The sequence below is a fragment of the Orcinus orca genome, chromosome 6 (assembly GCF_937001465.1).
Source record: "Orcinus orca chromosome 6, mOrcOrc1.1, whole genome shotgun sequence".
Taxonomy (NCBI): domain Eukaryota; kingdom Metazoa; phylum Chordata; class Mammalia; order Artiodactyla; family Delphinidae; genus Orcinus; species Orcinus orca.
In genome coordinates, this window is record NC_064564.1 from 10022697 (window position 1) to 10049362 (window position 26666).

At 37.2% G+C, this 26666-nt stretch overlaps 1 protein-coding gene across 1 annotated transcript in view; it reads left to right on the plus strand.

Moving 5' to 3' along the window:
* The window catches only part of GALNTL6 (polypeptide N-acetylgalactosaminyltransferase like 6), a 1137703-nt gene that overhangs the window by 547253 nt on the left and 563784 nt on the right, over positions 1 to 26666 (plus strand). The window lies entirely within an intron of this gene.

Here is a 26666-nt window from a genome sequence, read left to right on the forward strand (position 1 = left end):
GAGCTGTTCTGTGAAGGGACACGTAAGTGCAAAACAGTTTCCTATGATTGATGATACTGAGACAATCATCCCACACGCCTAGAAGAGGTAGCAAGAAAGCAAATGCAGTCTATCGTTTTGTTTGTTAGAGACACAGAAAGGCGATCTCCTCAGGGTCGTTTTCTTGTCTTTGTGCAAAGTTTATATTTTAAATTTCTATATTCCGTATTAGCTCCCATATTCTTTCATTTGTGTTGTTTCTATCAGATGAACAGTGAATCCCATATGAAACACACATACAGACACACCCACACACTTGGAAAAGGTATGAAAATCACACAGAGCTTTAGCCTTGTCTTCTTGAGATGATTTTGGCTTCGGTATAGTTTTGCTGCTATAGGCAAAACAATTAGGAAATCCACAATTAAGAAATTATACTGTCTATTGATTTTAATTTTTAAGTCTTAATTTTCACTCCAAAAAGTGGGAAGACAAAGCTAAGTTCAGTATTCCATATGGCATTCAGAATCTCATCTTCACAGTGTTGGCTTTGCTATGGCCACTTCTACAAAAGCTAAACCATGCTTTGTTTTATTATCCCAAAGCATGTTTCTCAGTGTATAAAATTTAAGTGCAAATGTTTTTAAATTAGAAAAAAAGAGAGTTAACTGCTCTTTTATGCTTTCTGTCCTTTTTGAAAATAACTTTGAAGTCAGTTTTATTTATCATTGTCTTTCTGTAAATTTATGACCTGTTTATTGAAGTATACACACTCCTTTAATACATTTTGACACAGAAATGTGCTTCACGTAAGTTGTTTTACTACATTTATGTCTGAACTAAATTATAGTGTGGATATGACCCATAAACTCTAGAAACAGACCCGCAGAAATAGGCATGATGATTTGCAACTAAAATTTTTATTTAGTTGGGAAGATAAAATATAGTGAAGAATCTTTTAAGCTATTTAATATGAGCAGTATACTTTCCCTGGCATGTGGAAAAATAGAGGGAGATTCTTAGTAACAGACAGGGCCTCCCCCCCCGCTCAAAAAAAGAAATTCCAAACATCAAAATCTCTGTTCACCGTACTTCTTACCTGGGTTAATAAAAATACTTTCTGTGATACTTTTACTGTGCAGTATGTTTCAAAAACATGCAATATGTTTCATAAAATGTGCCATTTCATTGCAGCCTGTGGATCTGTAGAAAGGATTACTTTTTTTTTCTCTCCTCTCTTTAGGGAGCCTTAGACTTTGTCCTGAGCTGTTTGCCTGGCTTAATACAATGTACTTAATGATGTGATGTTACCCCTGTGATTACTAAAATGATTTTACCTTATATTCTAGAAATTCAATCTGTTTTCAGTGGGTAGGCTCATTGCTCTCTACAGAATGATTTATAAACCTGTCATTTTAAAAGATAACATGGAAAATCTCAGTGAGGTCAGTGACACACCTACCTTTCAGTAACATAATTTCCACTATCAAAATACACTTAAAGCATAATTTAAAATCCAAAACAGGTAGCTGCCGTTGTTGGGAAGTAGAGAATATGATTTTTAAAGAAAAACATTCCATGTTCCTAAATGTTACCAAGCTTCTCCAATAAAACAGAGATAAGGATTTCAAGAGGACAGTTCTTTTTTAATTGATATATAAAAAAAATCACTTCTCCGTGACATTGTAAGAATACAGATTAACACAAAATCTTTCACAAAGGAGAAGAAACACATTTACTAACACTGAACCTCTTGGCCATTTGATTTGCTCTGCTAATGGTCCAATAAACAAATTTTAATAGACATTAGCGTTCTAAATTTTATTTTGAAGAGTATTGCATGATTTCATTCCTTTTACAAATTATTGAAAGGTATTGACTAATAATTGTTGTTGATACTCTTCTTAAATGCAGAAGTTGAGGGAAAAGAGGGATAAATTTAAAGAACATGACTTTTAGTAGGTAGAAAAATGAATAACCTCAGATCAGCAGATCTTAGAAGATATGTCGGGTCATTGTAATTCAAAATGTAGCCTAATTCTACATTTAAACTCAGACACTTGCTCTTTTGGAATTAACTTTCTAAGGTCTAATGGTAAAATGATCTTCATTAGTCCACATCTTAAAATAATTTGTGAAAAGGAGTGAGACAATGCAATACTCTTCAAAGTAAAGATGATAAAGCTTGTGTCTAGTACTGTGTTCACAGGCGTGGCGTTGTTCACTTCACAGTGTTGGATCAGGGAACTGTCTCAGAGCCAGGCTAGTGATGGGCTCATGATCAGAATGGACTTCCGAACTCCCTCATCACCTGAAAACAAAGGGCATCAGAAATCAACAAAATGGGGTCCTCCCATCCCAGCTCAACATGCACTCTGATTCTTAAACTTTGCCAGGGGCCAGGGTTGACATCAACCATGAATCTTATACACAGTTGCTCCCTTTGGGAATGAGGAACAGTCCAGGCAGGGGTAGGATAGAACAAAGATGTATTTGGTCATATGTACCACGAGTGGAACTCACTGAATACATTTAAGGAGGTCTGAATCTTTCATGAACTACTTCATCAAACAGCATTTCAAAATAAAGTAGTTCCAGACTTGGCAAAGATATAGAAGTCTTTTCCTAACTTTAAGCAAAAAGTGTACTAGATTTCATGAAACTACAGTAGAACGGAATACTGTGAATGTGCATAATATACACCATCCCTTACTAGATAAAAAATTTTTAATTAAAGGTCTCACACACACACACACACACACACAGTCTCTCTTTTAAAAAGTATGCATTGATGGCAAGAGGAATCTACATTGGATTTTTAAGGCAATGGCCCTTTGAATGGGAATATTAAGTCTACCGTAGAAAACTCTATCAGTCTACTCTAAAAAAGTGTAGTCAGGGAATCTTCTTTCATTTATTGATTTCTTCATTAACTGTTGTTGATACTCTTCTTTAAACGGCAACTATTTGGAATATAGAAATGAAGTGACATTGCCTTTCAGTTAAAGCAGTATAAACTGTTAGTAGAGAGGTACTAACCAAAACTCATTGACAGTTATTTTCTTGATCCACTGTCTTTTGGGGAATTAATCCTTTTGGATAGTGATTGTATGTATATGTGTGTGTATATATATATTTTTTTCTTAGTTTAACACAGAGGAGCTTTTCCTAAGTGTCCTAAGATAAGGTTGCCAGAATAAAATACAAGATGCCCAGATTTAACTCTGCGTCTTGTATTTTTATTTACTAAATCTGACAACCCTTCTCTAAAGTTCCTACCAGCTCACTCTGCCAGTGATTACCACAACTAGTGGATGGAGCGTCCAGAGCCAAAAACCCAAAGAGAAGATGGTACTAACATGAGCCACTATAATAGCTGACTTGTACTAAATATCTACTGTTGAGAAACACACAACTGAGTGGATAACACATTACTCGGCTTTAACCTAACTTGAATCTTACTCCATTCTTGTGTGCTCTGGCTAGGAAATAATTTGGCTCCAAAAGAAAAGTCTCATTCCATCCTGCTATGTTTTCAGTTTCTGATTTCTATCATAAGAGCCTTAAATGGCCAAGGCTTGAGCTTACTATAAAATATTCTGAACATCAATCTGGGGTTCCCTCATTAATTATAAAAATTGTGACTATTATGTAGCCGACCTCGCATTTACAGAAATAGCCAGGGCTTTAATTAGACTTACTTTAAAGTGTTAAAGGAAGCAACAGGCCTGCAATTGCCCCTGCACTAATGGTACATAATATAGCCAATTGCAAACAGCAGTCTAATCTGTTGATTTCAAGAAAGGTGTAATTATATTGCTTCATTTGCTGAGCAAATCATATGAGAGCTTCTCTAAATCAGCCTCATTGTTTAATGAAGAGCTAATTACAAACAGCAGTGTTCTTGCCATAAATTTATTGTAAGTGCTAATGCTGGTTTGGCACCACTGTGACAATGGCTCATTAGAAATTAACGAAAGCGGCTGTGGAAAACTGCCCAAAGCAGGGCTTCTGGTGTTCTGTTTCAGAAGGCTGCAGTGATTACATCCTTCAATGTGTAATTACTAAGAAAAGGGTGTTTGATTTAGGTTTTGGCAAATTTCTAAAAAGAACTAGAAGACATTTTTAGAGAAAACAAAATGGCTTGGAAAGCCTTCTTGTCAGGCTTCATTATACCAGGTGTGCCCTGGAAACCTCGTTTGACGAGAAGCTCTTTTAGACGCTAAGCCATAGTGGACAACTGAATTCTGACATTCGGCATCTAAACGGAATTGCTGACTTTAGAAATATACAGAGGAAGAAAGGGAGAAAAAATTATATATATATATGTATATATCTATATCTAATCTATATCTATATCTCTCCTTCCCTTGCATTGAAGTGATGCAAGTAAACAAAGCTCTTGCAAGGTTAACAAATTGAGCTCTCTACAGAGAGCTCCATGCTATTTTGCATCCTTGTGTCTGGACGGGGTTTTTCCTTCTAATTCAGCTGGCAGTACCTAAGCCTGTGCTTTGAAATAGCCCCCAATCCACGCAGCTGGATTTTATTCAGTTAACTTGCTCAGTTGAGTAAGTTGGGCAGTGATGGCCATCCTGTCATTTCCACAGCCCAGAACACCTTCAACTTGGGAGCCCCCAAACCACTCCCTCATCTCTTCCTTTTATTGATTTTGTCGACGATCACAGAGTTTTCTTTCTCTGTGCTTGTTCTAAAATGGAGCTTTAAAATGCCGACTTTTCTAGAATGGCTAACAGTTCAGTACTTCGATTCATAAATTTTTAATCTGACAGGGAAAACCCCTCCCAGAGATGTTGGTAGTACTGTGTCTACAACTAACAAGTTATACTAATTAATTCTCAAAGCGTTTTCACATATATTTTCTGAATTGATGTTACTGGATTTTAAATTGCTGTGTCCTCAACAAATCTAAGTCTCATCGCGCTGATCTCCAAACAGTACTATTCTCTTTCCTAATAACAGAAATCAGAAGTAAATGCAAAGTTTAACTGTAGGCTAATGGATATGAGTACCTTAATATATATTTTTAAAGAACTAAAAGATTAAGTCAGAAATAGATTTTAGCAGATAAATTGTTTTAAAAAACGTGTATGCATACTAACTAGAAAATTTAGGTAAAACATATTGATACATACAGGTGGCCTTTTTATGTGCAAATAAGTCATACACATTTTCCCACCTGGGGACTAAAGTCATTAGCATAACAAAACACATTGTCTTCAAGAGAAAAAAAAAGAAAATTGAGTAAAATATCAGAAACACACTCCCTATTCCTAAAGTCCTAGCCATAATTTTTTTTCTTTTTTAAATGTATAGCTTAGAAACCTCAGAAAGTTTTATAGATGAAGAAACTGAGGCACAAGAAGGAAAAGTTATATGTCCAGGTTCTTACAACTCATTAATGGCAGAGCGGAACTAGGGATATTCATGTTCTGACAGCCGGTCCACTCCTCTTAGCGAACTAACCTCAGTTTGTCCAATATTATTGCCCTTATCCAATTTTACATCTTCAGTTATGGCTCTAGTAAATAAAGATCAATACTTTTCAAATTTTATATCAAAAAATAGTATTTTCAAAATTTTTTCATGTCCTTTCAATTTTAAAAGTTTGTTCATTTTTCTCTAAGAGTTTATAAGATGACATCCAAATATTAATAGCTTTTGTGTCTTTCAGTGTAGATAAACACCCCAATTTATCTTGTCCTCTATCCCCTCCCAATGCTAATTATGGAATTCTCTGATACTTATCATTATCTTTCTTGAAAGGCACTTTGAATAGGTCAATTTTATTTATGACTTATGTGTTTAACTTTTTATCATTGCATATCCATTACAGCAAAGTCTATGGCGTTTTCAAGATTTTTCAGGGTCATCTGAAATGCACATAATTTTATAATTATACAGTTGTAGGCCTTCTTCTGTTTATAATCACACTTTATTATTACTCTATTCTCGTGCTTCTAATCAGCCTATTAATTTTCATGGGTATGATTGCTTATCCTATTATCCAGTATGAACTTTATAAGATCAATAATAAAATTTAGGGTATGAGTACGAAAAACAAGTGAGTGACAGCAGACCAATGATCGATGCTTTGGTCCACATGGAAAACAACATTTATTTAAAAATCATGGCAATGAAATAAGCTGAAGTAAGTGATAAAAAATTCATGAAGATGCAAAATTATTCAGGCCTGTGGCAGATTCTATGGCAACAATGCCACAAACGTATATTAATGTCTACTATGCGCAAATATAGCATTTCTTTCATGGGCATTACCGTCATCTTATATATCAGTGCTTCACTGTTTTATCTAGAATCTATGTGAATAGCTCTTTGTAAGATATTGAACTTTGTATTGGGGAAAAGGATCAGTCATTGCATAATGAATTCACTTTTGGATTATGTCTATACAACAACACATAAAATGAATATTTGCTATATTTGATGATTCAGACACAAAGTTCATTGAGGCTGTGGGCTGAATGATTATATTTGGCTTTATGAACAGTCTAAAGTAACCACAACCATCACTAAAACATACACTGCATTTTGTTCTATGTAAAATTAGCCTCAATAAAGAGAAAAGGGACTGTTAACCACATTCTACACAATAGCTCTACTACCCTGTAGTTTACACGCAGCAAGTAGACTAAAATGTGACTTCTTTTCAAGATTACTATGTAGAATATAGAATCAAGTCTTTATTCTATGAGCAATGATTTTCCAGTGTATTCTTTTACTAAATGTTTTTAAAAGGCTTACTGAAACTGTGGAAAATATATAGGAAGCTAAGGTAGGAAATTTTCCTTCCTGCTAATATATAAATGTAGTCAGTTTTTCTTCTTTTTGTCACAGCATTTGGAGATTTAGGTAAAATACCACCTTGAGAATGTTTCTTGGCATCCCTTATTTTTATTGAACCGTGAACTCGAAAGTCTAGCATAAAATATTATTCTGTGTAAATAGTGGAAATGTATTCCATTAAGACAAAAACCATGTATTTAGAATCCATTTATGTGCTGCCATTTGTCTTCTCTGTGAATTGTCTATCTAAAATAGGAATGGTGGTACACTTGGCCTTTCTATACCTATTCTTATTCTTATACAGGTAGAGATATTGCATATGACATAGTATGGGTGTGGAGAAAGTGAAAAAGGGCTGTGTTTGGGATTTGAATGAATCCCACCCAAAACTAGCATATAAGCAAAATAAATTAAAAATGTATGTATGTGTATGTATGCAAGTAAAAACATTTTATTACATATTTATGTATGTGTGATTTATAAATATGAATTTCATAAAGTATATACATTATATATTCAGAACAAAAGTATTTCTACGCTTACATGCACATGTGTGCGCACATATTATTTTGCCTACACATATTGTCTTCCTTCTGATCTAACTTTAACAGATGGCACCTATATTGTCTAACCTGAAACCATAAAATATTTGAGGCAAATACTCATCTTTTATTGAGTTAAATTCATGGTCTTAGTAGGTGAGGAAATATTTCTCTGTCCCGCTTTAGTGGAAACCACAGGTGGGCTGGCATGATGGAAACCACTGTTCAGGTAGTCCCCCTGTCGTCCATAGCCCCTACTTGGTTGTCTCAAGTCTACTAGGCTATTATTTTATTTAAGGTCCACACTGAAAATTTCTCTAATCCAGAAGTTTATCTTTGCCAGTGAAAATCTATAGGGGCCAACCATTACATTTATAACAGCAAACATTATACATCAGTTACTATGCACTATACTCTGTTGCCTAGTATGATTAAGCCTTTTTCACTTAGAAAGGTGCTGAGTATTTTCAGTTCTAAATTATTTTATTATGAGAAGGAACCGTTAAATCCTGGTAATTCTAGTTGAAAAAAATTATACTTGAGGGCTTCCCTGGTGGTGCAGTGGTTGAGAGTCCGCCTGCCGATGCAGGGGACACGGGTTTGTGCTCTGGTCCAGGAAGATCCCACATGCCGCGGAGCGGCTGGGCCCGTGAGCCATGGCCACTGAGCCTGTGCTCCGCAGCGGGAGAGGCCACAGCAGTGAGAGGCTCGCGTACCGCCAAAAAAAAAAAAAAATATATATATATATATATATATATATATATATACTTGAAAATAACAGTGGTCATAAATATAATACCTTTAATACATGTGATGATAAGCTAAAATTCTCAGTAATTTTTTTCCAAAAAGTCTTTCCATTGAAGACTAAGCCAATGCTTGTTGTAGCCACCTGGCAATTTAGATCCCCAGTGAGATATACCAGTTAACACGCAGTTACTGTGGGTGCTTCTGCTAACCACAAGAGTCAACAGTTATACAAAGTTTAGCAATAGATTTTACAGGGTTGCCATTATCAATATATACCTCAAAGAACTTATAATAAATAGTAGTAATTATTAGACTTGACCATCAAATGTCTAATTTCTTTTTCTAGACACACTTGCATGCAACTTACACCAAACAATATTAGGATTTTATAGACTATCTCTCATCCTGTTTTGTCTAGTACTACATATGAGTTGGTAGCCGATGTTACTTTAATGCGCTTACAATTATAAGGCATGCAATTCTGAATTTAGATAGCTCTGACCTGTTTGAATATTAAAATTGAGAACTTCTCTGATTATATACTGCTGTTGACAATATTTTAGTGAGGAAAAGTTACTATAAAATACGAAGCAGAAAAACTTTGCGTGTGTATTCCATATTCCCATACATATTTTCTGGTGTTGGAATCTTAAATTTTTTAAAAATGATTTTTAACTTGTTGGGTATAGGTAAATTGTTTAATATATGTGTCAGTAGCCTAAACTTCAGACATCATCACCTAGTGTTTATTAACTCAGGAGAACTGTGTCTGACTTTTAACAGGAAAGAAGGAATTTCACATCTGGTGGACATCAATTGATTATGTGCTAATCACTGTACTAGATTTTTTTATATATTATCTTGATTAATCCAAGTAGCCACCCTATAAAAGAGATAGAAACCAAGACTTGGAAAGACTTGGTGTCTTGCTCAAGACCACAAAGCTCATAAACATGAAGAGAGAACAATTTCCAGATTTTTCTTCTTTCACGTATTAGGCTAATTATTCAAGAATACTCACGAGAACAAATCTTTCTGCATTGTAAACACACTACAACAGGTTTCAAAGTAAAAATAAATTTTTAATTCATTAATTTTATATTTGAAATAACAACATCCTTGTACTTTTTGTTTAATATTAGAGAACTTATACGTAACACAAGGTTTATTTTATTATCTATTTTTTGCTATAAAAATTTTATCTTTTCAACTGTGGTGAAATATGCATAACATAAAATTTACCATCTTAACCATTTTTAAGAGTAAAGTTCAGTAAGGTTAAGTACAGTTAGTTACATTGTCGTACAATCAATTTCCAGACCTCTGTAATGTAATTTTCTAATACAACACCTGAATAGAAATAAATTTAGGAGATAAAGCAGGCATATATTCTTGGTTATTGCTCTAAATAAATCTCTTAAAATATTACAGATCTCTAAATGAGGCAGGCCACACAATAACACTGTATTGCAGGGAGATTTAGTTTGTGACATCAGTGTTACGCAGGAACTGATTTACTAATTACCTAACTGCCTTCAAGTCTGGATGAGCCAGACCTTATTGTCTGCAAAATTATTTAATGAAATAGTTTCCCAATCAGAAGTTATTAGAAATGTAACTTTACTTGTTTGGTCCCCTAAAGTGATCTCACAAACACCACCACCACCAAGAACAGCACAAAAACATGTACAAATGCAGCTTTTTTTTTTTTAAGTTTACTTTTGTACGTATGGAAATTCAAGCATCGTCAGTTAATTGTACTGGGTTTTTTTTTTTTAATTTATTTATTTTTGGCTGTGCTGGGTCTTTGTTGCTGCACTTGGGCTTTCTCTAGTTGTGGCGAGTGGGGGCTACTCTTCATCGCGGTGCGCGGGCCTCTTACTGTCGCGGCCTCTCTTGTTGCAGAGCACAGGCTCCAGACGCGCAGGCTCAGTAGCTGTGGCTCACGGGCCTAGTTGCTCCGCGGCATGTGGGATCTTCCCGGACCAGGGCTCGAACCCGTGTCCCCTGCATTGGCAGGCGGGTTCTTAACCACTGCACCACCAGGGAAGCCCTATACTGGGTTTTTTATTGGCTCTTTTATGTCTCGCTTTATTTTCTGGATTGCTTTATGATGTTGTGACACATTGATTTTCCCTCCTACCCTCATACCAACGAAGTCTATAGGAAATAAAATATCTTTATTATAATATAACGCCACAGCAGCCATCCCATTTATTATGGAATTAAATAAAAGAGCAGAGAGAGCCATGTCTGAAGAGACTCTGAGATTTGAAAGGTCACAGATTGTGTAAATATACAAAATAACTCCTGATTAAATGAACTATGCCTTCCTGAAATTAAAGGAAAGCCTGTTTTAATTATTTTCTGAATTTTAATGATTCATCTTTCATATGTGACTATGAGTATGTTTAGTCAGCAAATGTGATGTGTATCTGCGAATGAAGTCATTACATTAGGACCACAGGAATTTTAATGTCAGAAGGAATTGGTGAAGATTTATGTAGGCACGATGGGGTATATGCTCTTATTGTGGAGAATGATACATGACTCTTTACTGGAGGGAAAAAACCATGATTAAATTAGCTGCTATTGCTTATGTCGTAAACCACTAATGCAGAGTTGGAGTAGTTTATAAATATCAGAAGAAGCTGGTAATGCAATTACCACATTAGTATTCGTCTGGAATCTGGTTGGGGACTTCAAAATAAACTCCAAATGAGTCATTTATTTTCCTTCGGGAAACGCTAACTGTGATAAATTCCCCCACCTAAAAATGGTTTTCAGTGATTCTTTCACATGTTCCATATGAGAACAGAGGTTTGAAAGTAGATGATGAGGGAGTTTATCAGTCCTTCCTAAGCTTTTTCTTTTTTTTTTTTTTTAACATCTTTATGGGAGCATAATTGCTTTACAGGGGTGTGTTAGTTTCTGCTGTATAACAAAGTGAATCAGCTCTACATATATCCCCATATCTCCTCCCTCTTGCGTCTTGGAAGGGTAAGCTGGGACGAAGTGAGAGAGTGGCATGGACGTATCTACACTACCAAATGTAAAATCGATAGCTAATGGGAAGCAGCCGCCTAACGTTTTTCACATAATAGCACATATTGAAAAAATAAAAATGTTCAGCTCACTGAAATATACAGGGAAGGCTTTACGCAGGCAAAGACTCCAGTTGCTCTGAGGACTGAAGAGACAAAACCTCAGCGGGGACACACCAGGTGCTAGAGGACATGAACTGAGAAGCCTGGAGACACAGACAGTGTCACCCACTCATCCAACATGTACTTACTGAAGGCCTGCTATGTGCCAGTGGCGTTCTGGAAACAGAGTTGTGAAAAAGTAGTCCAAAATCCTGCCCTCCTGGAGCTTATATTCCAAGGAGGAATAGAAAATGAACAAGTTCAATAGGGAAAATACAGCATGTGGCATGGTGATACTATCCAGAAGAAGAAGCAGCGAACAAGAAGTGGAGAACTTGAAGTAGATTTGAGATTATGAGACCAGAGAAGGCCTCACAGAGAAAGCAGCTGGTAGTTAACACCCAGAAGAGGTGAAAGGACTAACTGTCTTGTCAGACTGGTTTTAGGAAAGAATGCAAGAGTTGGTTTTATGAATGCAAACTCCATTGTTGGAGGGAGTCTGAAACTATATTAATAATTTTTTAGTAAAAATTCACAAATGTATATAATTATATGTAATGGAGCAAAGGAAGAATATAAGAAAGGAGAGGTTTGTTTTTTAACCTGTGACTTAGAACATAGCCTTCTAATCCCTTCTCTGGATGAGTAGACAACATTGAATCTATTCTCTAGAAGTCATGCATCTACAGGAGGTACAGGACTGGGATCCCGCATTCTGATTTTGTCTCTTAGTACAGACCAGGTAATCCCAACCAAGATCTAGTGACACAGAAGGGCACCAAATCTCCCCAATAATTATTCTGACCCCAGAACAAGAGATGAGACATGGCCTGACTTCTGTGCTGTCTGCAGAATAAAAACAAGCAGAACAAAAGCTCATATTTCTGTCTCTGTGCCTTAAAATATCAAAATCCGATTGGCCCTACCGGACTAAACTTTGTCCTCAGAGATGTGAAATACTGAGATTTCAGGCCCTCTTTTTTATAGTGTTCTTTTGGTTAATCCCAGGGTTCAATGTGACTCTTTCCCAAAGCACCACTTCTGGAAGGAGCAGGCTGTGATCCAGAATCACCATTAGCAGAAACAGCAGAAATTATAGCCCAAGCATGTCATGTTGGACATAAATAATGCCTGATGCTTCTGCAGAGTTGCTTCAGCAGGAGTGAATCTGGTGAGCATTGCCTTTGGAAGCCAGGCCAGTGTTCCAGGGAGCTCAGCAGATAAAACATAGAAGTGAGAGAGTATGGTGGTCTTCCCCAGAAAGATGCTGCAGTCTGGAGAGTGGTGGTCAGCAGAGCCCCTCCAAAATTCCCTCATGAGTGATGCACATGGCAGCTCTTCCAGATAATAAGACTTTAAGTGGCAGTGGGGAAAATTCTCTTCCCTCAGCAATTTGATTATGGCTTCAGCGCCATGAGGCAAAAGTAAGCAAGAATGGCTTCTGCCACGTGCCAGGAAGCCCCCAGATACCCCTGGGCAGATCAAGAGCAAGGAGAGGGTAGGGGTAGCGGACTTGGACTTGGACTCCCTGCTGTTCTGCATAGATGGATGTGCCAGCACTGGACCCTGAGGTCTGTTGAGATCTGAAAGTATAACTTACATGCCAACTGTTGATAGAAATCCTCAAGTCACATTTGTGATAGACACAATAAATATCAACTGAGTCTGCCATATTTTGCAGTTCTGATCAAATTTCACAAATTGCCTTAAAAATCATATCACATTTGAAAGCTTCTTTAAAACTAAACTTCAGGGTATTAATTTTACTAACAGTTGAGAAACATGGGATAAAAGATTATAAAATTTGATTATATGATCATAGAAAAGCAGCTAAACTACTTTGTTCTGTGATAATCCTAGGCTATTTTTTTTTTTTACATATTAAACTGGATATGTAATATCAATGAGGTAGCCAACCTCCAAAATGTCCCCCAACAATCCCTGCCTCCTGGAATTCATACCCTGGTGTGGTATCCTATCACATTGTTCCAGGATTCCTCTGTGTGCCCATCAGTATAAAGCAGAAGTGATAATATAAAATGTCATTTCAGAGGTAAAGTTACAAAACCTGTGGCTTCCATCATAGATGCCTGCTTGCACACTATCTGTTTCTGTCTCTGTCTCTCTCTCATCATTTGCTCTGGGGAAACCCAGCTTCCTTGTTGGGAGCAGCCCTGTATTGGTGAGAAACTGAGGCCTCCAGCCAATAGACAAATCAGTGGGCTTGGAAGTGAATCCCTCTCTCCCAGGCAAGCTTCTGATGATGGCATCACCAGATGACACCTCAGTTCCGACCTCAGAGAGACTGAGCCAGAACTGCTAGGAGATAATACATGTTTGTTGTTTTCAACTAGTAAATTTGGGAATAATTTCTTATGCAGCAGTAGATTCCTAATACAGTTACTGTAAAAATCAACCTCCATTCTCAGTGGATTCACATACAGAAAGTTTGTTCCTCACTCAAACAGTGTTCATGGCCCACGTATTCCTGGTGGGGCAGCTCCTGGGTAGCCAGTGGCACCAACGCCTTGTTGACGTTAAGGTCACCTGATGTCCACAATGGAAGACCAGTGGAAGAAAGAGAATGAAAAGTGCATTGGCGGTGGTCCAGGCCTGGAAACTGCATATATCAGCATACAGTTCTTCTGCCCGCAATCCATCGAACTCAGTTACAGGACCCAAACTACGATAATTTAACATCAACACTGGGATTGGCAAACAGGAACCATTATCTCTGTTATTTTTAACACTAGTGAATTGTGGCAAAGTTAGTAGCTGCCAGGACAGCGTCAAGCAAAATCTGAAAGATGCCACCCTCTGACTTTTGGCAGTTCGTCAAGATCACATCCCATGGGCCTTGTCCCTCATTTCGTGAAATTGTCTTTTAGTTGAGAAATAGTTTTGTTTTTTTTTTTTACATTACGCGGGCCTTTCACTGTTGTGGCCTCTCCCATTGCGGAGCACAGGCTCCGGACGCGCAGGCTCAGCGGCCATGGCTCACGGGCCCAGCCGCCCCGCAGCATGTGGGATCTTCCCGGACCGGGGCACGAACCCACGTCCCCTGCATCGGCAGGCAGACTCCCAACCACTGCGCCACCAGGGAAGCCCGAGAAATAGTTTTTAAAACCTTTTTCTCTGTGAGAAATTAAATTATATGTGAGCTAAGCAGCAGAAACGAGGCATTTTGACATTAAGACGAGCTCATCTGAAGGTAACCAGCCATGTTTGCTAACACATCAAAATGATATCATTCTAAAACCTCACTGGATACCCCTTAATTATAAAAAGAAATACAAACACAGGCTCTGCAATGTAGTGCATTATAAAGAAATCATTCAAATGATTCAGAATGTGATACGTTTTAAATTACTATAAAACTAATAACATGAAATGATGATATAGTAAAATCTAAGAAGATGCTTATAGAATTCTAGATATTCACATACTGTTGCTTAAGGAGCTTTGCAGTGGTTTTCTACAGCATCATTTTAAAACATTTTAATAGCTAAATTTTTTTTCCCCAAATGAAATCATATATGAGACACTATATAAACTTAATAATACTAATACAATTCTATATTACAACCGTTTAAATCTTCACTATCAGGCAGAAAATTCTTTGCTTGTGAACTCCATAAATTAGCTATTCTATAACCTTACGATTCTTAGAGACATAATTTGGAAAGTAGTTAAGATTATTTTTGACAGCAAATAACAGAAAATCCAGCCTCATAGTCTTAAACATCTTTTTTGCTCATGTAACAAAATTAGATAATGTTAAGCTGAAGCTGGTATCTCTAGATTTTTCTGGCCTTTCTCTCATGCTGGCTGTCTCAAGGTCACAAAGTGGCCCTTGCAGGTCTAGAAATAGAGCCACAGTCACAGCAGGAGGATGGAGAAGAAAGGAGCAGTACCTGTCATTTCAGATCTCTTATCAGGAAAGAAATGTTTTTCAGAAGGTCCTCTGTCCCCAGCCTCAGCAGATTTTCCACTTCGGTCTCCTTGGCCAGGACCGAGTCACAGAGCTACGGGGAGGTGAGGCAGGCTAGCAAAGCAGAGAGCTGGGAAATCCTCACTGTCTTCCACAGAGTTCATCACCTGGGTCAGGGTCAATGTGTCCCCAAGGAAGTGCACGTTCCTGTTATACGAAAGAAAAGGAGGGAATGGATTTATGGACACGGGATGGGGCGGGGGATGAATTGGGAGATTGGGATTAACACGTGCACTGCCGTGTATAAAAGAGGTAGCTAGTGAGAACCTGCTGTATAGCACAGGGAGTTCAGCTCGGTGCTCTGTGATGACATAGATGGCCAGGACGGGGGGCACGGGATGGGAGGTTCAAGAGCGAGGGGATATATGTATACATATAGCTGATTCACTTCATTGTACAGCAGAAACTAATACAACATTGTAAAGCAGCTATACCCCAATTAAAAAAAAAAAGAAAAGAAAGGAAAAAGATATGGGTAGGCAACTATATGTAGATTCTCTGTAACATATGGAGTGGCACCTTTGATGGCATAATCTTGCTTTTGAATTGCATTTATACCCTGGCAACGAATATTATAACATTTCCCGGCAGGCGGTTCTAATTTAACATAAAAATTGGGTCTAGCAATGTGTAAAACTTGAAAGCAATTGTTCATAAGCATATGCCATGATAGCAAATATTCCCCTGTAGGTTTTCAGAAAAAAAATGAAAAGAAATGCAAATGGAACTGTTCTACAGCCAAGTGTATTTCCGTGCAGCTGCATGAATTGAGATTAGGGGTAGGAATTAGGGCTTTTACTATGACCAAAAATGTACGTGCCAGTAACTCTACCTGACAGTAAAGGGAGTAATTTATCTTCTTTGCATTAGTTTTTCTTGTTATCTGTGAAGCTGGAATTACACTTCTATCCCTTATAGAGATTATATAGATTACTCGAAAAGGAAAAGTGCTCTGTGTTTCCAAAGTGCTCGATAAATTACATGCATTCAATTGTGTTTGGTTTGTCTGATATATCAGAAAAATTTCACTGGCAGTTTTCTTAAGATCCCCTTTCCATTTATCTTTATTTTCTAATCTTTCCCCAAATGTCAAACAATATAAAAAGTCGGTCTTTTTTCATCTCCTGCACCAAAGATAGAGACTTCATCTCCATAAATTTCCTGAGCTGCGAAGGAATCTAATGAACCTGTTTGTTTAGACACTGAATCACAGGAAAGTCCTATATCTTCCAAATATATTAGTTAATTTACAAGCTGTTTTTAAGTGTTTATTATTTCTGATTCCAATATTTTCTCAAAATTCATTTAAATTTCTGCTAAGTAAAACTTTGCTAATGTAAGCTGGAGTGGTATAATAGGAGCACCCAAACTAGTAGTAATAATATACAGATTTCATAATGGCTTTGTCATTTATTAGCTCTTTAACCTTAGAAAGTCATTTAAATTTCTGGACCTCAACTTTCTCATTTATAAAAATAGGGGTGATGCTGTCTTTCCTACTTTGCACTCAGAATTGCCATAATCTAAAATGTGTCAATGTATTTTCTAAATTGTATATATTTCTGACTTACATGTGTGGATGGATGCATATTTGATAAAATTATAAAACAGTTATACCTCTAAACCTAATATGTTTCATATAATGCCATGGAGGTGATAAATATTCACTGTAAGTTTTCTTTTGATATAGAATGAAAGGTAATTTGGTTTGGGTTTCTATTGTATTTCATCTACAAGATTGATTTGAAGGTTTATTTTCAAATGTAGGCAGCACACTCAACTACTTGGAAAATGGGATAGCTTTATGAAAACTAGGAACTACAAAAGTTGAATCCCATAACCAAAAATAAGAAAACATTGCCTGACTTGCTTAATTCTATGCAAGTTTCATATCTGATTTCCTCACACATACCCTGAAATCCATCTTCTTTGCCCAGCAACAGAGAGGGGGCTGGTTAATTGCATAATGGGAGCATGGAATAGAAATAATACCCCCTCCCCAAATTCATATTCCAAGACACCACAGAGTGTCTATAATAATGAAGTAAGAATTCAGGAGAGATGAATAGAGAAAATGTTTTCTCTCACATTACACTTGTTGGGGTCTTAAATCACCAAAACTTTTGTTTCCGCTCACAACCCATTGGCCCAACCTACCCTCATGTTAAACTAGAAGCTGTAGGAAAACCCAAAAAATATTTGGTGAGCACTTGTATTTCCGCCCTAGGTTACCCTTTTATATGATACATACCCACTTACTCCTATTTTCTCACACAGGGAAAACTCTCAGTATCTCCCCAAAGAAGATCCTGAAGAAATAGCCACCACACCTAGCTCAGTTTAAGATCATTGTGTAGTGGCTGTAGTCTCTTCTTTAGGTTTAGACCTTACGCCTCTTTGGTGTAGAGTACTAAGAATTAAAAAAGACATAGTATCTTCCCCACTGAAATACAAACACACAGTATTCAATGATGGACACAAGACAGGGTAACTGAATGATTCTTAACTAGAAAGAGGAATAATGACCAAGACATGGAAGCAACCTAAATGTCTATCAGCAGTTGAATGGATATGAAGATGTGGTACCTATACAATGGAATACAACTCAGCCATCGAAAAGAACAAAATCATGCCATTTGCAGCCCCATGGATGGACCTAGAGATGGACCTAGAGGTGATCATACTAAGTGAAGTCAGACAGAGAAAGACAAATATCATATGATATCACTTGTCGAATCTAAAATGTGATACAAATGAACTTATTTATAAAACAGACACTCACAGACATAGAAAAAAACCTTACAGTTACCAAGGGGGAAAGGTGGCAGGAGCAGGGGTGGATAAATTAAGAGTTTGGGATTAAGAGATGCACACTACTATGTATAAAATAAAGACACAGCAAGGTTCTACTGTATGGCACAGGGAACTATATTCAATATCTTGTAATAAACTATAATGGAAAAGAATATGAAAAAGAATATATATTATACATAAAATACATAATATATATGTATGTATATAACTTTTATATATATACATATATAAAACTGAATCAGAAACTATACTTCAATTAAAAAAAGGGGAATGATGAGAGATATGTTAGTCAGTGGTCTGTAAAAACATTGAAATTCTACTGACTAGACATTGTGAAGATCCCCTACCTTTGAGTGGTAGAAAATTTGGATTCACCCCTGGTTTTACTCTCTGGTATGAAGTCCTGTGCGCATTATTCTTCCTGGCCCCTGCCTTCACACACTAGGTAGGTCATCGTCATATTTTAGTAGACTTCTTGATCACAGAGGAAGTTGGTGGTGTTCTCAGTCCTGACTTGGCCCATGGGAGGTTAGGGGTAGTCCAAGTTCTTTCTTGACCTGCTTTTTTGGTTTCTTTGCAAAACAGATTGCTCAGATACTCAGTAGACTTCCAATTCATTTTAATTTAGACATGTCCAGTTGCTAGTAACCACACCCCAAGACCTTTCTTAAAAGTTCTCAAATTTCTTTATTACTCCAAATCTAACTTTCTCACTTACTGAAGCTATTAGGTAGGAAGACATTACCCATAATCTGATTTTACCCTGAGGCCCTTGAATCAATAGAGACTTTTTTTTAATCGTGTGCTGTAGCCTTAAAACTGACCTTTAACTTGAGATATTTTCATCAGTGTAAAGGTATTATTGGGCCTTGGCCCGTTGAAGCCTTTTAAAACTTGTCTCTTTTCCAACTTTGCAAGGTCCCAAATTTCTGATCTCTCTGTTCCCTTTCATGTAGGCTTGTTGACTGTCCAATTCTTTCTTGTAATACCTTGCCAGACTTTGTCAGTAACACCTTCCATGTACTACCAAGGTTGTCTTTTCAGCCTCTTCCCCAAGAAATGAAGATTCCACCTTCAAAGTTATTACAGACAACACTTGGGCCAAATATTCCGCTACTGGACCACATAGCTCACCAACTTTCCAGAACCTAAAAGCAGTTTATTCACAGCCCATGGCCCAATTGCTCAGGCAATGTAATGCTGTTGAGGAATTTTATTAGGTTATTACTTAATTTCTGTAATGGCTTTCAGTCCTAGCTGCACAATTAGCCTCCAAGTCTCCGTAGCATATCAGACTAGAAATTTATTTCCTCTTGATGTTACATGTCCAACGCAACCTAGCGAGGTGTTCTGTTCCACATAACCCTCAGAGATCCAGTCTGATGGCGGCCTCATCATCTCCTGCTGCCACGTGACTCCTGGGTTAAAGCCTCATGCTCGTTGCCCAGAACTGGTTACAGGGCCCAAACCTAATCCAAAGTATTCTTTTAAAGAAAGGGATACTCATAGAATATTTTGTAAGCATTTTTGTCTTTGCCACATTCATCTGCATCACTGTTTGTATGAGGCTCTGCAAATATACAGGCAAAGGATTCTATAAAAGATTAAGAAATTTCTGTTTTAAAAGATGTTCAGAAGTTTAGAGTCAAGGATAACACAACATCAGGAATAAATGAAGAAATTATTCATGTAGATTCCCCTAGCACCTCTAACTTCAGTGAATTTGAGGTCAGGAAAAGACAGTTGCATTTCTGAATTGTCCAAAAGTAGCAGTCTTCGAAATGATTCAAATGGAGTCTAACTATTCAAAAAATTCTGGTTTACATCTAGATATGTGTGTCTCTTTGTCATCTGTGATATGTAAAAATAGTACAGTAAGATATTCGTCTAATTGTGTATTTTAGGAGAGAGCTAAACCAACACAATGATCATTATTGTACTCAATTTTTCACTCCTCATGAACTAAGAATACATACTTGGAAATTAAGTGAAAGTCCTAAACTTTTTATAATAATAACTAAAATCTAGGACATGTGTATGTGCCAACCACAGTTCAGTTTTTTTTAACTGATAATCTTTATTGGTCTAAATGAAGAGAATTTTAATTCATGTTGGACTTAAATATGTAAAAACACACATAACAAGATATAACTGTGAATGAACATTTTTCCCTCTAATGAATATTCTGATTAAGGTAATAAACCTTTACAAGTAGAGATCATTATAGTAATGTAAATGTGGTCTGAAGAGCAGCTGATGCCACCTGAGACATGATACCTTTAATTTAGAAACGAGTCTCCTTTCACATTTAATTTATTTTTCTCATTGTCTTATTTCACTGAGATTAAAGGCTTCTGTGAAAACAGGATAATTGTTTCCTAAAAATTCATAAGCTTCTGTTTTGTATTCCCCCTTAAAGGTGTCAATGCATGGTTTATAAGCTTATAATTGTTTGCAGCCACTGATCATAATTTCATGAATAAAGTAGCTCCAGGTAATCAATCAGTAGGAACACATTGTGTAAATCTAACTGTTATCATAATTGGCTTTCTATGCACAGTGTATAACAAAGTGAGAAACTTAGGAAATATTGTTTAAAAACGTGGTCATTTCTGACTGTGTCTGATTCTCCTTGTTACATTTTTGTGAACTAATCTCCTTTCTTAATAATTATTTTTTCTAATACAGCAATTCTGTTGGTTTCTTTTAAAGACCCACTAGACTATCCATTGAAAGCCGTCTGAGGCCCTCACTCACCAAGGAAAGATATACACAAGATTCAGGCATAAGATTTCAGTTTGTTGCTAGGTCCCTAGTTACAGATCTTTTTTTTTTTCAAATTTAAATAAATGTTCTTGATTCCAATCTGTTGGGATAGATGATGCTTCTTCCTTGGGGGCCTGTGGTCTTTCCTAGATGCCTGATCTCTGTCACTCAGATGGCCTCCTTGGATTACAGACGTGCTGCTCATACAGAACTTCAAGAACTGCCTAAACTTTCAAAATATGATGGGTTCTTATGTCTTCCGAGGACTACCTCCCCCGCTCCCCATCTTTACCCTGCACTACCGTTTTCAAGACCTAGAACTGCTTTGACCATTCAGACCATGTCCCTAGACATAGCTGTTTCTATGCTGTTAATTTTGCCTTCATTTCCCAGTTCCATGTATTCAGTCTGCTTCTATAAGCAGATGTTACTCCAAAGAGATAAAAAAGTAAGTTCATATACCTTTCTTAATTCAAAAAGTAGAATCAGATGTCAATGTAAAGAGATCCCTGGGAATCTTCTAAACCATGGTGCTTTAGTTCTACTTGAGTAAATGTTTAAATGATGTCATTTAATTTTAGCGTTTATATTTAATTTGAGTTCAGGGATATGTATTGAATAACGATACTCAGTATATTTCCATTATGTGATGGAAATTACATTTTGCAAAGTTTCTGTGAAGCAGAAGCTGACGATTACTTACTTTACTAAGGTTAAAAAAAAATGGAAACATTAAAGTCTGAAAATCTGGGTTTGTGTGTTGGATTTTTCTAACATGTATCTGCCCCTTAGGTAAGTTGACTATTGTTTCTGGTCTCAATTTACGCACCTGTAAATCGATATTTAGGGCTAACTGATCTCCAAAGATGTTTCTCTGCAGTTACTAGCCAGGATTCTAGATTAGTCATTATTTAATTGATGTTTGCTTTGCTCCAAAAATGAGGCAAATCAGCTTCCTCTGCAATTTCGGATACAGTCAGCAGTGTCTACCTGACTGCGCATCGTTAATCCTTCTCTACATGAAAACTGTGTAGTTTACAATTGTCTTAATCACTTTAGCAGCTAGAGGCAAACAGGTAACAGGAATTATAACCCCACAACAAATTTTCCACCATACTGAATTGGAATTTTTGTTGTATTTCATATATTGGATTCTTTTATTACAATTTAAGAATGAAAAATTGTAAAGCTTCCCATTTTTCTCAGGTAAGGAATGTTTTCAAGGGCCTCTGATTACATTCCGCTGCTTCTATGGTTGTTTATATTGTTGGTCAGCAATATTCACTTCTTAGGAGATATTCACTACTTAGCGCTCTCATTGTCAAAAGAATACTCTTTCTCCTACATTGGTGCTGGATTTAGCCATGTGACTTGCTTTGCCTGAGAGAATGTTAGCAGATAGAACACAAGCAGAGGCCTGGAGTGTCCTTGCATTGGTTTGGCGTCTGCACCCTGCTTATTTGCCATGAGAACTATATGCCCCCAAGTAGCCCCTGCCCTTTGGTCTGTACTCTAAAACATGCACAGATGGAGCAGACTGGAACCCATCCTACACCCGGGAGCTTAGCCCAGCCAACTCACAGCCTGAGGCAGAGAGAATGACCAAACCCAGCTTAGATCATCCAAACTGCAGTCAACTTGCAGCCTGTGACCAAGAGGATCAGTGCTTGCTATTATACGTCACTGCACTTGGGAGTGGTTTGTTCTGCAGTGGTGATAGCTGACTGATATAACATCTAATATACTAATTCTGGAACATTTTCATTATACCATGATGCATGGGTTGAAGAAATACATCTGTGTGACAAAGGAGAAAACTATGTCGACGTTAGGAACGCACAAGACAAAGATTTCCAATTCCCAACAGCTTTGTCTAGAATCATCCTCATTTTGAACTTAGGGTGACTTTTTCACGATAGGATCCAATCTAATGACTGAAAGGATGGCTAAGATAGACAAGTAGCAGTTGTTTACAAGATTAATCCTCAACAGGAAATTGTTGTTGTTATTCAGTTTGTTCCCATATCATGGGGTTTTACTGTGAAATCAATCGTCCTTTTCTGCCTTGAGGATTTTGCGGCTGATATCGTAGAGATGATGAGGGTGGTATATGTATACATGTAAATGTGTACTTGTATGTCTGTGTGTGTATCTTATTAATAACTTTGTGGTTCTGCATGTCCTTCAAAGACATGAATTCCATGTACAATGGGCATTTCTTCCATAAAGCAACCCTAATATTTTATCTGATATCCAATGCCTAGGGAGCAGGCTTTGAGATCAGGTTCCCTGGGCACCATTCCCGGCCCCATCTCTGTCTGGCTGCCTAGTTTAGTGGTAATAACACTTAGCTCATGGTTTTGCGTGAGCATGAAATGTGATCCTGGGTAGGAGGCAATGAGCAGAGTGCCTGTCACACAGGAACTGTGCAATTAGATATGGTTCTGTTACTCACGATTCGTTGGAGATTTAAGACCTGTTAAAGACGATACGTATTTTATAACGTCTTTGCAACATTTAATATAATCATGAAAAAGTTTCATACACATAAGCTGCTGTGTATAAAATTTTTGAAATGACTCTTGAGGCTCTTGAGGTCCACAAAAAAAGAGTTAGAGTATAACTAAAATTACATTCGGGCAAAGGGACTAGATACATTCTGACAGACATCATTATGCTGAACAGTACAAAGGACACGAAGGGAGTTTTATGTTTCTAGCTCTTTCTCGTACGTGACGTCTTAACAGTGTGACTAATTGGCAAATTGTTGTCCAGACCGACGGTGACCTCAAACTGAGACATCTGTTTCTGGGGTCCAGGTTTATTTGCCTATTTTCCATGGTATGTTTTTGTCATCTCTGGATTTTGTTTGTTTATGTCATCACTAACTGCAGAAAAGTTCAAAAGTTTCTTTAAGAAAATATTTATGATGGGATTCTACTTGATTCCAGACATAAGAATAAGACAGTAACTCTGTTCTTAAGAAGTTTATAATTTTGGTGAAAAACAGAGAGATGTGGATTGTAATGTGTCCTTGATGAAGGCATACACTCTAGATATTGTCCCATTATCTGTTAATTTATAAAAGTCTCCACTTGTCTACAATAACCTGTTCAGAAATGGGTGGTCTGTTTTATCAGCTAATAGGCTGGGACTCTGTACTTTACTCTCTCACTTGGGTTTTCACTGTCCAGGCTCTTTGTGATGAGTGAAATGTTTTTCTAGAAAAATAAAAGATGCATGAATGTTGTGATAGGAGGGTCACTTAAGCCTAGGTTGACAAGATTCACCTTCTACTTTGGATCAAAACTGAGAAAAAAGGGTCCATAGGGCAGAGCCATCATACATCCTGTGCAACTCCATTTAAAAAAAAAAAAATGTATCAGAAGCCGTCACTCCCGATCTTTATGCACAGCTGCTTACAGTACAGTGTGTTCTGCACAAGCACCACGTGGGTGTGTGACAGCATGGAGTTAAAGGATAATGTGCTTTTGAAGTGGTTTAGTGTAAGTGTAACCACATACATAGGCAGTAATAGGTTGCAGAGCAAATTTGGAGAAGATTAAACTAGCTGTAAATCCTTTCTGGCGACATTCTTCATGAACCTCAGCAACATAGTGATTTTGAATGTCTCATGGATACTACATCCCAAATGGCCCAGAATAGAAGGGGAGAAGAGTAAACTTTCCTAGCTAAAGTTATGACGTATTTTTATATGGGAAGGAATAACTGATATTAGTATGTAATATAGCCATTACATAGATCAATTATACAATATAATACTTTATGTGTCCATATTTGGGATTAAAATAGTTACTCCTTAGTGTATATGAGTCCAGGCAACGATATAATGAATGTTTAATGTCATGTAAGTGTCATAATGAAGTTTTGTTGGTTTTCAAAATGATAAGGGTCTCTCTAAACCTGTTGGTTGAAAGGATGGCAGGACTGCTGTATAACCGTGAGTGAGTTACCTATCCCTGTAAATTTGTTTCCTCGTTTCTAAAAAATAATCAGAATTCCTACCAGGGAAGTTTTTATTAAGAGTACATGAAATTAAGTAGATAATTATTATAAATTAGAATAGTTCCTGGCATGGAGGGTGCTCAATCATTGATAGCCGTAAACGCTGGCCTTAAAATTGTTCTGTGTGCTACGGTATGTGGACACTTAATCACATACATAGAATTATATGGTTTCTAGAAATATCATATAAACGTGTTAATAGCTAAGAGAGAAAAATGAGACATAGAAAAATGCTACCAAGATATTTAAAAGTAAATTTATAACGTATAGATATAAACATAAAGCATGAATAAACATTTCAGAGAAAAGTTCAAAGCGACTTCTTTTAAAAATTGTGTATGTTGCATCGCAATAAGATTTTAGACAGATCCTCATAAGGAATGTTTTTTAAAAAAATTCTTGAGGGCGCTTTAGATAGTTCTCCATGAGGGATTAGCAATAAAATTCTGTCGAAATAATAATGAGGAGGCGGTTTCTACTCCTGACATTTAATCTCTAAATAAAAAGGAGAGAACTCTATTGTCTCCTGTGGTTTCTGCCTTTTTGCCTCTAGACATGTATAAAATAATTGTCTTTTTTGTTATTTCAAAGGCAGAGATAATAGAGTAAAAACTGTTTCTGAGTCTTTTCTAGCTGTGAAAAAGTGTGTTTTTAACCTAACGTAAAAAATTAGGGACTTGAAATACCTCCCTTTCATAGCTGTCTTCTCACCGATTTCTACTGAGAACGAAAGAAGGTCATGCACTATTTAGTATCGTGAAATACTGTGTTTGTACTTTAGGCATTTTGTGTAAATACTTTGCACTTCTTTCGCATTTCTAAAATAGAGGCCTCCCTCTGCCATCATAATAGACTAATACGGTGATCATTCATTACCCTGCGAGCGACAGCCTCATTCTTTGCTACCTTTTGCGACAACTCAGTGAAAAAAGTTGTCTAAATTCTCTGCCTCGATGCTGTCTCCTTCCGTCCTCTCTACTCTCACTGCATTTTCATCTGCTCTTGCCAAGGATATCAGTGAGCTCGTTTTGCTAAATCCTATGATAATTCTCAGTCTGCAATTGCGTTGACCTGTCAACATCCTTCTACTAATACATTTCCTTCCTCTGGTTGGAAAAATACCACATGCTCCTGAATTTTTCCTTCTAGTCTCCTTTTCTGGGCCGTCTTACTGTCTCTGATTTTTGGTCATCAGAGCGCTTGAGGTCCTCTTCTTCGAATCTTTACCTACACTCGCTCCCTTAGTGATCTAATCCAGTCTGTTGCCTTTAAGTGCCATCTAGATGACACGTCCAGCTGTTATCTCTACATCAGATCTTCTCCCAAAATTCATACTCCTGTGTCCAATGACTTATCATCTCTGATTTTATGTTTATTGGACACTTCAAGCTCAACATGCCCAAAGCTGTATTCCAGATCTCTCTCCCCAAACCTATCCGCCACAGCCTTTCCCACCTTGCTTCATGGCAACTCAAGCTTCCCGTTGGCCACGTTAAGATCCTTGAACTAATCTTCTTCTTCCTTCTTTTATACTTTTCACATCTAAGCTGTCCAAAAATTAATTTCTTTCTACCTTCATAACCCAAAATCCCATCAGTTCCCACCTTCTCCACCATCTCCACGGTACTCCAAGCCCTGTCATTCTCTCCCTGGATTATACAAGAGAATTTTATCTGGTCTCGGAGCTTCCAGTTCATTCTAGTGGCCAAAGCAGTCCTATAAGATATAAATTACATCATATCATTCTTTCGCTAAAATCCCTGCAATGACCCCTCATTTCTCACAGGACAAAAACCAAAGGGCTCTTGATGGTCCGCAAAGCCT